The sequence below is a fragment of the Colobus angolensis genome, unplaced genomic scaffold, assembly GCF_000951035.1.
Source record: "Colobus angolensis palliatus isolate OR3802 unplaced genomic scaffold, Cang.pa_1.0 Scaffold1, whole genome shotgun sequence".
Lineage (NCBI taxonomy): Eukaryota > Metazoa > Chordata > Mammalia > Primates > Cercopithecidae > Colobus > Colobus angolensis.
Window position 1 is genome coordinate 366,649 of NW_012110918.1, and position 11,778 is coordinate 378,426.

Sequence of the window (11,778 nt, forward strand, 5' to 3'; positions counted from 1 at the left end):
AAGGAAGGAAGGAAGGAAGGAAGGAAGGAGAGAGGGAGGGAGGGAGGGGGAAGAGAGAGAGAGAGAAAAAAAAGAAAGAGTGAGAGAGAAAGAGGGAGGGAAGGAAGGAAGGAGAGAAAGGAAAGTGAAAGAAAAGAAAAGGAAGGAAGGAAGGAAGGAAATGACAGAAAAGAAGGAAAATGAATTAGCTTTATGTTTCCTAAGTTAATCTTTGCTGAGTGGCTGAGACGTTGGTTGAAAGGATGGGCAAGAACAGAGTAGGGTGACAGTCATTGGTGACCTACAACTTTAGTCTCAGCCAAAGGGTTGAAAAAGACCATCTTGGCTGGACTCGGTGGCTCAGGCCTGTAATCCCAGCACTTTAGGAGGCCCAGGTGGGTGGATCACCTGAGGTCAGGAGTTCAAGACCAGCCTGACCAACATGGAGAAACCTGGTCTCTACTAAAAATACAAAATTAGCCAGGTGGTGGTGGTGCACGCCTGTAATCCCAGCTACTCGGGAGGCTGAGGCAGGAGAATCTCCTGAACCTGGGAGGCAGAGGTTGCAATGAGCTGAGATCATGCCATTGCACTCCAGCCTGGGCAACAAGAGCGAAACTCCGTCTCAAAAAAATTAAAAAAAAGAAAGAAAAAGATCATCTCATTTCTACATGTTTTTCTGCATTTCTCCTGTATTTCAATAGTTTTGCTTTTAAAATATATTTTTTTTGCAGCCACAATCAGGAGATGCCTTCTGGATATCATACCTTGACCGTTAATTTTAATTTTGAATTGATTCAAAGTTTTCTTATTCATCCAGTCTTTCCTCATATTCCCTTGCTTTTATGGATAAGCTTCCAATATTTCTACCTAAACTTGTTCAAGTTCTAAACATGAGTTTCTTAATAGTAGAAAATATGACTTGGTGGTTGCTGTCTCAACAGTCAAGTGTTTGATCATTTAAGAAACTTCATTAACACTAGTATTAGGGGCCTATCAGGTATTGATACTGACAAGCTTCCATCACCAAGTTGGACTTGGGTGGTTCAGTCCTGTTTTCATGTTCAATGAGAAGTGAGGTGAGGAGGTGCTCCAATTATTCTGTCCAATAGAATTAAGAGAAAGGGAACTAGTGAGCACAGGAAGACAGTTGGACCTCTCATTGGGATACTGCAAAGGCTAACAGCCAGTCTAGGAACTTAGTCACAGTGGGCCCTCCTTGAGCCAGTTCCACTGTTCAGAGAGCTATGCCAAGCCCCTGAAAGACCTAAAGGCTGACAAAACATCTGACTTTTGGGTAGAATCCTATCATTAAGTATATAAACAATCCAGTATAGTGATCTCATGTTGATTTGTATCTGATTGATAAGGGGAAAAAAAGGGAAGAATACTAATAAACTTAGCCTAGAAGGTAAAATAAATCAAAACAAGGGTCGGTCTGTGTAAGAACAAACAGAAATCTTTGGTGTTAAAAGGTTGGAGGCAGCCGAGTACAGTGGCTGATGCCTGTAAATCCCAGAACTTTGGGAAGCTGAGGCAGGAGGATAGCTTGAGGCCAGGAATTTCAGACCAGCCTGGGCAACATAGCGAGACTTTGCTTCTTCAGTTGTTATGGCTATTCCCAACAACAAAAAGTTTGGAATAGCTGTAATACTTATCTGGGATATTTCTATTATGTAGGAATTAGTATCTATACTTTTCTTATGCCAGGCACTTAGCTGCCTCACCAAAAGGTCTTTCACTGACATAATAAAGAGGCAGGATATGAATTCAGACAGATCTGGCTCTTAAATACTCGTCCATTTCACTGCACCATGCTACCTCCCACAACTAGGACGGGAAGAGACATTTACAATTGGGAAAAGCCTGGAAGGCATGAACTGATCAGTTTAAGAGGGTTCGATGCACACACCTCCTACAGTGTTATGAAACTGTCCCAAGTATTTAGGAGGAACTGGGTGTTTACAGACACTAGAATTAGCTTTCAAACAAGGCCAACAACATGTCGTTTAACATACAAGTGCTCAAAATTAAATTGTACTTCTGCCCTCAAAAAACCCTAGTTGATAGCGTGGGTGTTTCTTATCATCTTTATTAGCTGGGGTTATGAAACTTAAATGGGTGATGTTGCTAAAACACTTTTCTCTAACACTTTCCCATGGGGGGTTAGAAGGAGGCTGCATGATTTGGCCGGGTTTTCTTCATCACAAATTATGTCAACAGCCCAACCCCCCAAAAAAAAGCACCATTAATGAAATGACATGTTTCAAAGGCTCTCCAAAATCAGTCCACCGGGTTTTGGCAAGCTCCAGCAAGGGTGGAGAGGGTAAAGGCCAGCCAGGTCTTAATGGCCTTCTGAACTTGGGTCCTGTATCTGACAAGGTTTCCAATGGTTCATATGAACCAAACTGACTTTGTTCTTACTGCCGTTATGCAATCAAAGAGGCCAAATGCTGAAATAAAAATCTTACTTAACAATGAGGATTTACAGTAACAAAAAATTATCCCAAGCTTTTTCTTCAGTGATGATGCAGTCACAGAAAGACTGAGGATGAGAGAAAAAAAAAATCAACATTAGGAAACAGAATGTTGGTTTCCTTTGTTCTAAAAATAATCAAGTAGCTTGATTATTTTTAGCCAAAATGCAATATAGCAATGAAAGAATCAATACTTCGTGAAATGTTTCACACTGATGTCCAATCTTTTAATGTTACCCTTTTAAGCTTATTTCAACAAGCAAAATAAGTGTTAGCAGTTTTTACTTTGATAATTGCCAAATGATATTAGGAATATTACCTTTCCTCTCTTGCTTACAACAAAAACAAATACAAAAATGAAAGTTATAGGTAAAGATATATAATTTATCAATTTTTTTTTTTTTGAGATGGAATCTTGCTCTTGTCATCCAGACTGGAGTTCAGTGGTGCAATCTTGGCTCACTGCAACATCCACCTCCCGCCCCCACGCCCAGTTAATTTTTTGTATTTGTAGTAGAGACAGGGTTTTGCCATGTTGGGCAGGCTGGTCTTGAACTCCTGACCTCAGATGATCTGCCTGCCTCGGCCTCCCAAAGTGCTGGGATTAAAAGCGTGAGCCAGCATGCCCAGCCTATCAAAGTTTCTTTTTTCTTTTTTTCTTTTTTTTTTTTCCTTTTTTTGTTTAATTTATTTAAGACCACCTCCTTACAATTTCCAGAGAGAAAATACAAAACAAGAAACAGACTTGATTTCAAATACATAACCAGGTGCTGGAGTTTAAAGCATTACTGATAACATTGTTACAGAAGGACAGCTTACTCCAGGGCACTTCAGTATTCCTGAGGAGTAAACATGACTCCCCCTGTCCTCCCACTGGGATGTTCTCAAGTGAAGTCACTGCTCCTGCTCGTTGACATATTTTCCATATAGAAGATATGGAGCCTGGAAATCATGCTGACAGTTGGAGTAAGCCATTCCTAATCCCGTGCCAGAACCGAAGGCTAATGGCCACATTCTTTTAAAGAAGGTAAGTGAGAAAACAATTCCTAATCCAAAACCAGTACCTATCTTCACCACCGCATCTGCCAGGCACCAGTCCCACTTCCTGCCAACCACCCGTGCCTCCAGCTTTCCTCTCCGCCGGCCCCACACTCTGTAACACTATCAAAGTCTTAAATGACATTTCAAACTGCTAGATGGCTGGGCACGGTGGATCATACCTGTAATCCCAGCACTTTGGGAGGCCAAGTCGGGTGGATCACTTGAGGTCAGGAGTTTGAGACCAGCCTGGCCAACATGGCAAAACCCCATCTCTAATAAAAATACAAAAGTTAGCCTGGTGTGGTGGCAGGCACTTGTAATCCTGGCTACTCGGGAGGCTGAGGCAGGAGAATCGCTTAACCTGGGAGGTGGAGGTTGCTGTGAGCCAAGATCGCACCACTGCACTCCAGTCTGGGCGACAAGAGTGAAACTCTGTCTCGAGAAAAAGAAAAGAAAAGAAAGAAACCCCATCTCTACTAAAAATACAAAAATTGGCGGGCACAGTGGCTCACGCCTGTAATCCCAGCACTTTGAGAGGCTGAGGCCGACGGATCACGAGATCAGGAGATCGAGACCATCCTGGCTAACATGGTGAAACCCTATCCCTACTAAAAATACAAAAAATTAGCTGGGCGTGGTGGTGGGTGCCTGTAGTCCCAGCTACTCGGGAGGCTGAGGCAGGAGAATGGTGTGAACCTGGGAGGTGGAGATTACAGTGAGCCGAGATCGCGCCACTGCACTCCAGCGTGGGAGACAGAGTGAGACTCCGTCTCAAGAAAAAAAAAATTAGTCAAGTGTGGTGGCAGGAGCCTGTAGTCCCAGCTACTCGGGAGGCTGAGGCAGGAGAATCGCTTGAGCCCGGGAGGCTGAGGTTGCGGTGAGCCAAGATCACGCCACTGAATTCCATCCAGCCTGGGCAACAAGAGCGAGACTCCGTCTCAAAAAAAAAAGAAAAAAGAAAAAGAAAAAAGAAAAAAGAAAGAGATTTCAAACTGCTAGGAAACTAAAAATGTTGGTACATTAATAAATCACTGGCAATTTAGACGTTAACACTACAAGAGGGAGAAGTTGGTGGCTACATAATGTTTTTATGGTGACTTTTACAAATCAAGCTGGTTATAAAGTCATTCTGTCATTCTCAAAGATATTAAGTTACCCACATATAAATTAAATAAAAATCTCCCAATGCCTCTATGGATCTAATGACTCCAAGGAAACTAGCATGTTAAGCATTTTATCTAAAACATGAAAAAAAACTTTTTTGGAAACCAGCTATCTCCTGCTCATTACATCACTATTGAGTCATGCTTCCTTTAACAAATCCAGACCTTACACTTTCTATTCTGTCTTTTACACCAGTCCCTCTGAAGCCATTAAAACTCTCCCATGTTAAAGCAAAAATCTAGGATGTCCAGGTTTACTTCCCCATCACCTTTTCTCAAGCTGAAGACTTTTGGATTCAGTATCCAAGAAGGGACTCGAGTTGGGGAGAGGAAGCGAGGAGCAAGTAAGTAGGAAAGGAAGGGCCGTCTGTACTGTTAATGTCTCTTCCCCCTTCCCTTTATGGGAGCCTTTGTACAGGAAAAGCTGAGAAAGTAATCCATGGTTCCAAACAAAATGCTCTATGCTTACGAGGACCATGTGTAACACAGGGGTTTAGTGTTCCATTTTATTTTTTGTTGTTGTTTTTTGTGTTTTTGTTTTGTTTTTGAGACAGGGTCTCATTCTGTCTCCCAGGTTGGAGTAAAATGGTGCGATCTCAGCTCACTGCAACCTCCGCCACCCAGGTTCAAGTGATTCTTCTGTCTCGGCCTCCCAAGTAGCTTACAGGCGCCCACCACTGCATCCCACTAATTTTTGTTCTGTGTTTTTTTTTTTTTAAGTAGAGACAGGGTTTCACCATGTTGCCCAGGCTGGTCTCAAACTCCTGACCTCTAGTGATCTGCCTGCCTCAGCCTCCCAAAGTGCTGGGATCACAGTCGTGAGCCACTGCACCCGGCCTAGTGTCCCATTTTAGCAACTTGGCTGTATGGGGTGCTTCAAATAAGTATTAGCCAGTGCTCTATACCTAAACACGGTAAGGATTAAACATCATTCCATGGAAGGATTTTAAAATGCAACTGTTACCTGCAAAAGGCAAAATATATTTATATGCATGTTGATGAACTAGGGGAAGAAAATCCTCGTGTTTGTAGCCAAGAAGGTAAATGGAGAGTTGTTGCAGTATATTACTACTGACTTGAAAAGATGTCTTGGCTGAGCATGGTGGCTCATGCCTGTAATCCCAGCACTTTGGGAGGCCAAGGCAGTGGATCATGAGGCCAAGAGATCAAGACCATTCTGGCCAACATGGTGAAGCCCCGTCTCTACTAAAAATACAAAAATAAGCTGGGTGTGGTGGCACACACCTGTAATCCCAGCTATTTGGGAGGCTGAGGCAGGAGAATTGCTTGAACCCAGGAGGTGGAGGTTGCAGTGAGCATTTCACTTTTCCTAAGACTTATGTGGTACTACTGTAGTTAACACTTTGTGGTTTCTACTCAGAATCCATTGCCTGTTCCAGTGACAGCACATTCCTTAAGAGTGGTGGCTATCAGCTGGATGCGGTGGCTCACACCTATAATTCCAGCACTTTGGGAGGCCGAGGTGGGTGATCATGAGGTCAGGAGTTCAAGAGAAGCCTGGCCAAGACGGTGAAACCCCATTTCTACTAAAAACACAAAAATGAGCTGGGCGTGGTGGTGGGTGCCCGTAATCCCAGCTACTCAAGAGGCTGAGGAAGAGAATCGCTTAAACCTGGGAGGCAGAGGTTGCAATGAGCCAAGATTGTGCTGCTGCACTCCAGCCTGGGCAACAGAGCGAGACTCCATCTCAAAAAGAATAGTGTCTATCAACCTACACTGTACAGGAGCCCTTGGGAATTACATTTTTAAAAAAGACCCAAGGTGGACCCTCACGCCCCTCATCAACTAAACAGAACTGGGTACTTTCCCAGGTGAGGCCCGTGTGCAGCCGTGATTGACCTTGGAATCCCATTCAGCCTTCAACTTTGGGAGGAATGAATTCTGCTTGTAGCTCCAGGAGAGATTTATGATTAACTTTAAGGTGTTTAGCCCATCTCCCTGGCCAAGGAGACTTAAGGAGACACTGGCTGAGGGTTTCTGGAAAACGTTATTCATTCTTCTGTAAAAACTGCAGCCAGGACTACTCTGGTTTATCACACCAGTTCGGATGGGTTACCTTTCACCAGCGACATTAAAGGCTCCAAATTAGAAAGCCACACACAGGCATGGTGAAGTAAAGAAAAGGGTGGACTTTAATGTTTATTTACAGGATGCTGCAAGATATGAAATTCCACATAGAAATCAGAAACCTAGTCAGAGGACAAGCTTCATACAGTATGTACAGTTGGAACTGTTCAAGTATAGTTTCAGTGTAAAAAGTGCTACAATAACAAACCACATTTAAAAAGAGTTCTTAGTAGAGAAACAATAAGACAAAATACCATGGTACACAACAAATGTGTGCCTCAGCTACGTGATCTAAAAGGTAAAGGTCCCAGGAGCCCCATCCTCAACTTGGAAAGTGTAGCCTTCAGAGGTAGTTTCCGGCACAACGTTTTGATCTTCCTCTTCCTGGAAATACACTAAAAAAAAATATATAAAAAGAATATAATTATTCCAAGCAGCAGCCTATCTAGAAGTCTGTATTTAATCTCTAGGTCTTGATATGCATATTATACCTTTAATCCTGTATGATATTCTAGTATTTGACATAGGGGAGGGAGGGTCTCTGAAACTTTGCCAATTCCTGAGTGCCTGGGGAGTGGCGGGGACCGGGGATAAGGAATGCTACTACAGTAACAGAAACAGGCCGAGAGTTTTTTCTTCCCCGACTGTCACTTTTCAATAGGAAAAGACTGTATTAGGCCCAGAGCATGGGGCGGTGGGTTTGGCCCTACTTCCCTATCACCTCCTACAATGACACCCACTAACTTACCCTCCAGATAGTCTAAGATTCTCAAGGCTGCTCATTTGAAACCAACCTGGTGACTTTTAAAATCTCACCTCAATGCCAAGACCAAGGTGTGAGGGCTTATTGAGATCATCTCCAATGCAGCAGAGTACGAGAACATTCCCATCCGGCACCGTGAAGACAACTTCCTGAGGCAGTTGGCTCAGAAGGTCCCCCACAAGCTGAATAACCCTAAGTTCAATGATCCACACATCAAGGCCAACCTGCTCCTGCAGGCTCGCCTGTCCCGCATGCAGCTGAGTGCTGAGTTGCAGTCAGATACGGAGGAAATCCTTAGTAAGGCAATCCGGCTTATCCAGGCCTGCGTGGATGTCCTCTCCCACAATGGGAGAGCTCTGCTGTGGCAGCTTTGGAACTGGCCCAGATGGTCACTCAAGCCATGTGGTCCCAGGACTCATACCTGAAGCAGCTGCCACACTTCACCTCTGAGCGTATCAAACGTTGCACAGACAAGGGAGTGGAGAGTGTTTTCGACATCATGGAGATGGAGGATGAAGAATGGAATGCATTGCTTCAGCTGACTGACAACCAGATTACAGATGTGGCTCGCTTTTGTAACCGCTACCCTAATATCGAACTATCTTATGAGGTGGTAGATAAGGACAGCATCTGCAGTGGCAGGCCAGTGATGGTGCTGGTGCAGCTGCAGCGAGAGGAGGAAGTCACAGGCCCCGTCATTGTGCCTCTCTTCCCGCAGAAACGTGAAGATGGCTGGTGGGTGGTGATTGGAGATGCCAAGTCCAGTAGCCTCATCTCCATCAAGAGGCTGGCCCTGCAGCAGAAGGCCAAGGTGAAGTTGGACTTTGTGGCCCCAGCCACTGGTGCCCACGACTACACTCTGTATTTCATGAGTGACACTTACATGGGATGTGACCAGGAGTACAAATTCAGTGTGGATGTGAAAGAAGCCGAGACAGACAGTGATTCAGACTGAGTCCTGAGGCATTTACTCTTGGGTAAAGGAGAGTTGAGCCTGAATTAGGAATGTGTACATTGTAGGGATCCTGGTGGTTATGGGGACCAGGTCTGTGGGCCCGACATCTGGCCAGCCAGGGCTAGTGCAGTCCCCGCCCACCTCCACTTCCTTTTTCCTTGTTCACACTCTGGATCCAGTGACAGCAGGGGTCATGGGTCAAGCATAAATCATATATAGCATTTTCAGGCATGTTACTGGTAGTTCCTTTTGAGTCTGACATTCTAATAGAATAATTTGTAGAAACCAAAACATAAAAAATAAAAAGATTTTATTACTATCAAGCCAAACATCAGAGGGGCAAATAAATACATTACGTCCTATGTACACTGATATTTTACTATATTTAACAAATACTATATGAGGCTCATTTTTAAAATTATGAGGGAAAAAGGGGCTTGACTTTAGATGTTTCCAAGTTATTATTAGTATTACCATCCATTACTCACCTCTACAGAGAAATATTCCTCAATTAAGCTTAATGAAGCCTTATATACAGACTCATTTTCATGGTTTTGCAGGGCTTCAATTTTGTCTAAGCCTCCACATTCTTCAATCATTATACTAAGTTCAATAATTATACTAAGTTTCTCAGTTTCACCTAGTTTCTCAGTTTCTCAGCAGTCTAAAAAAAAAAAATTCCAAGTTTACTGGTGTATACTCTGAATGTTTTAATGAAGAAAACATTGAAAATTTTGAATTTTGATATGTCAGGCAGAAATAAGCACCTTAACAGTTCCTTCATCAAGCATATCATAGTTTTATGTCTATTTTATATTTTGTTGAAACTCAATGTGATTGGATCTATACCTGCTTTTAGCACTACTTCAACTGGAGCCAAAGATCTTACAATCAATAGCTCTCAACCTTTTCTATGTATCAAAATCATGTGGGCAACTTTTAAAACACACTACATTCCAGTCCAACTGGTCTGCTATGGGAACAGGGGCTTATTGTTCTGTAAAAATTCCTTTATCATCACAAGGTGTAGTCAAGGTGTCAAAGGCAAAGATGGCCTATGGAGTACTAAACTAAATGTCTGACCAGAATGTGTGTTGGTATTAAGGATTTATTGGGCATACTGAATGGTATGTAGGTTAGTTTTTCTTTAAATTTTCAACTTTTAAGAGACACATAAATATCTATAGATGAAATAGCAGATTTACTTGAAAATAACTTAGGGGATTAGATGAGGGGAAGAGGAAATACTGGCCACATATTGACAAATTATTTATACGCAGTGACAGATATGCCAGCATCCATTATTGTAGGCTCAATTTTTTTTTTTTTTTTTTTTGAGACAGAGTTTCACTCTTGTTGCCCAGGTTGGAGTGCAACGGCACGATCTTGGCTCACTGCAACTTCCGCCTCCCAGGTTCAAGCAATTCTCCTGCCTCAGCTCCTGAGCAGCTGGAATTACAGGCGCCCGTCACCACATCCGGCTCATTTTTTATATTTTTAGTAGCGACGGGGTCCTTCTATGTTGGCCAGGCTGGTCTTGAACTCCTGGGCTCAAGAAATTCTCCCACTTCAGCCTCCCAAAGTGCTGGGATTACAGGCATGAGCCACTGCACCCAGTTGGTCTCTCCATCTTAAAAAGAAAATGTTGGCCAGGTGCGGTGGCTCACTCCTGTAATCCCAACAGGAGTTGAGAGGCAGATTTGGGAGGCTGAGGCAGGTGGATCGCTTGAGGTCAGGAGTTCGAGGCCAGCCTGGCCAACATGGTGAAGCCCTGCCTCTACTAATTATATATATATAATTTCTAATTGGATGATAGTCAGTCTCAAGACTGTGCTCTCGGCTACCTGGGAGCACGAGGTGGGAGGACTGCTTGAGCCCAGGAGGTTGAGGCTACAGTGAGCCGTGATCGCACCACTGCACTCCAGCCTGGGTGACAGAGCGAGACCCTGTCTCAAAAAAGAAAAGAAGAAAAAGTTGTTCATTATTTCTCACCTGGAAACAGACTTGCCCTTCCAGCTCCCCCTGCCCCTGACATGTTACGGACCAAGTAGTTCATCTCCCTTTCAGACACAGCTCTGGAACTAGGATTCTGGGAATAAGGCCACTTAAACATGCCCTGTTTCCCCTCTGCTCCCAATTGCGACCTACTACTGCCTGAGTCAAGCAGAGGCTGGGGCAGTGGGTGGGTGGGACCTGGCTGGCACAGGTGAAAGGCTGTGTCTGAGGTGGAGGCTCCCAGGGGAACCCTGGGGCGGGCTGGCCCATCATGGGACCCCGGGGAGGAGGCAATATGGCTCTTGTATCCTTGTGCCCAGGAGCTGAGGGGGGCCAAACAGATGGGCCAGGTAGTCTCTACCCATAAGGCCAGGGCACCAGGAGACAGGGAGAATTTCTGCTGGTGTTTTGACATCACGGATGTCCCACGCCCACAGGCTCCCTGGCAGAGACCACCATCCCTTCTCCACTCTAGGACCACCCCTCCAAGTGGGGTACTCCTGCTTGGAGGGGTGTACCCCAAGTACACTTGGAGTGTACACCTCGAGTGGGGTACTCGAGTATATTTTATAAACTCAACCCCGGCTCTGGTGAGCAAAGACATATAAACTCAGTCTGTGACAGCGCAGCAGGGGCAACAGACAGTACCGCCAAACCAGCTGCCGCCACCAGACCCCAGCACAGCCGGGACCCAGGACGCACTAAAGATGCCGTCACAGGTGATGGGGAAAGACAAACTTGTCAGTGAAAGGCCACAGGACAACTGGCTGCCCATCCAGAGATAAACAAATAAATAAACACGTATATAAATAAGGGAGGGTCCACATCTCACTCTGTCCATCCACAATAACCCTCAAAGGATTAAAGATTTAAATTTTTAAAAATGAAGCCATAAATATAATCAAAGAAGAAAACAAAATCTAATATGCTATATGTATATACATATATATAAGCCTATATATTTTATATCTATATATAAAAGACTTCAATATGCTGTATGTATATATAAAAATATATATTATATACAATATGCTGTGTGTATATATATAAAAGACTTCAATATATTATATACGTGTGTATATATACATATATATAAAGACTTTGTAACAAAGACTCAAAATATAAAAGCCATAAAATAAACAAGTGATACATTTGACTACATAAATGTATTTTAAGAAAACTTGCGGCCGGGTGCGGTGGCTCAAGCCTGTAATCCCAGCACTTTGGGAGGCCGAGATGGGTGGATCACGAGGTCAGGAGATCCAGACCATCCTGGCTAACACGGTGAAACCCCGTCTCTACTAAAAAATACAAAAA

At 43.8% G+C, this 11,778-nt stretch overlaps 2 pseudogenes across 1 annotated transcript; one reads left to right on the forward strand and one right to left on the reverse strand.

Annotated features, from left to right (window-relative positions):
• Positions 1-3,136: 3,136 nt before the first annotated feature.
• Positions 3,137-5,138, reverse strand: LOC105503100 (annotated as a pseudogene).
• A 2,423-nt stretch (positions 5,139-7,561) lies between these two features.
• Positions 7,562-8,757, forward strand: LOC105503174 (annotated as a pseudogene). Its single transcript, XR_001000442.1, has one exon. The product of XR_001000442.1 is annotated as a U5 small nuclear ribonucleoprotein 200 kDa helicase pseudogene (transcript).
• Positions 8,758-11,778: the final 3,021 nt, after the last annotated feature.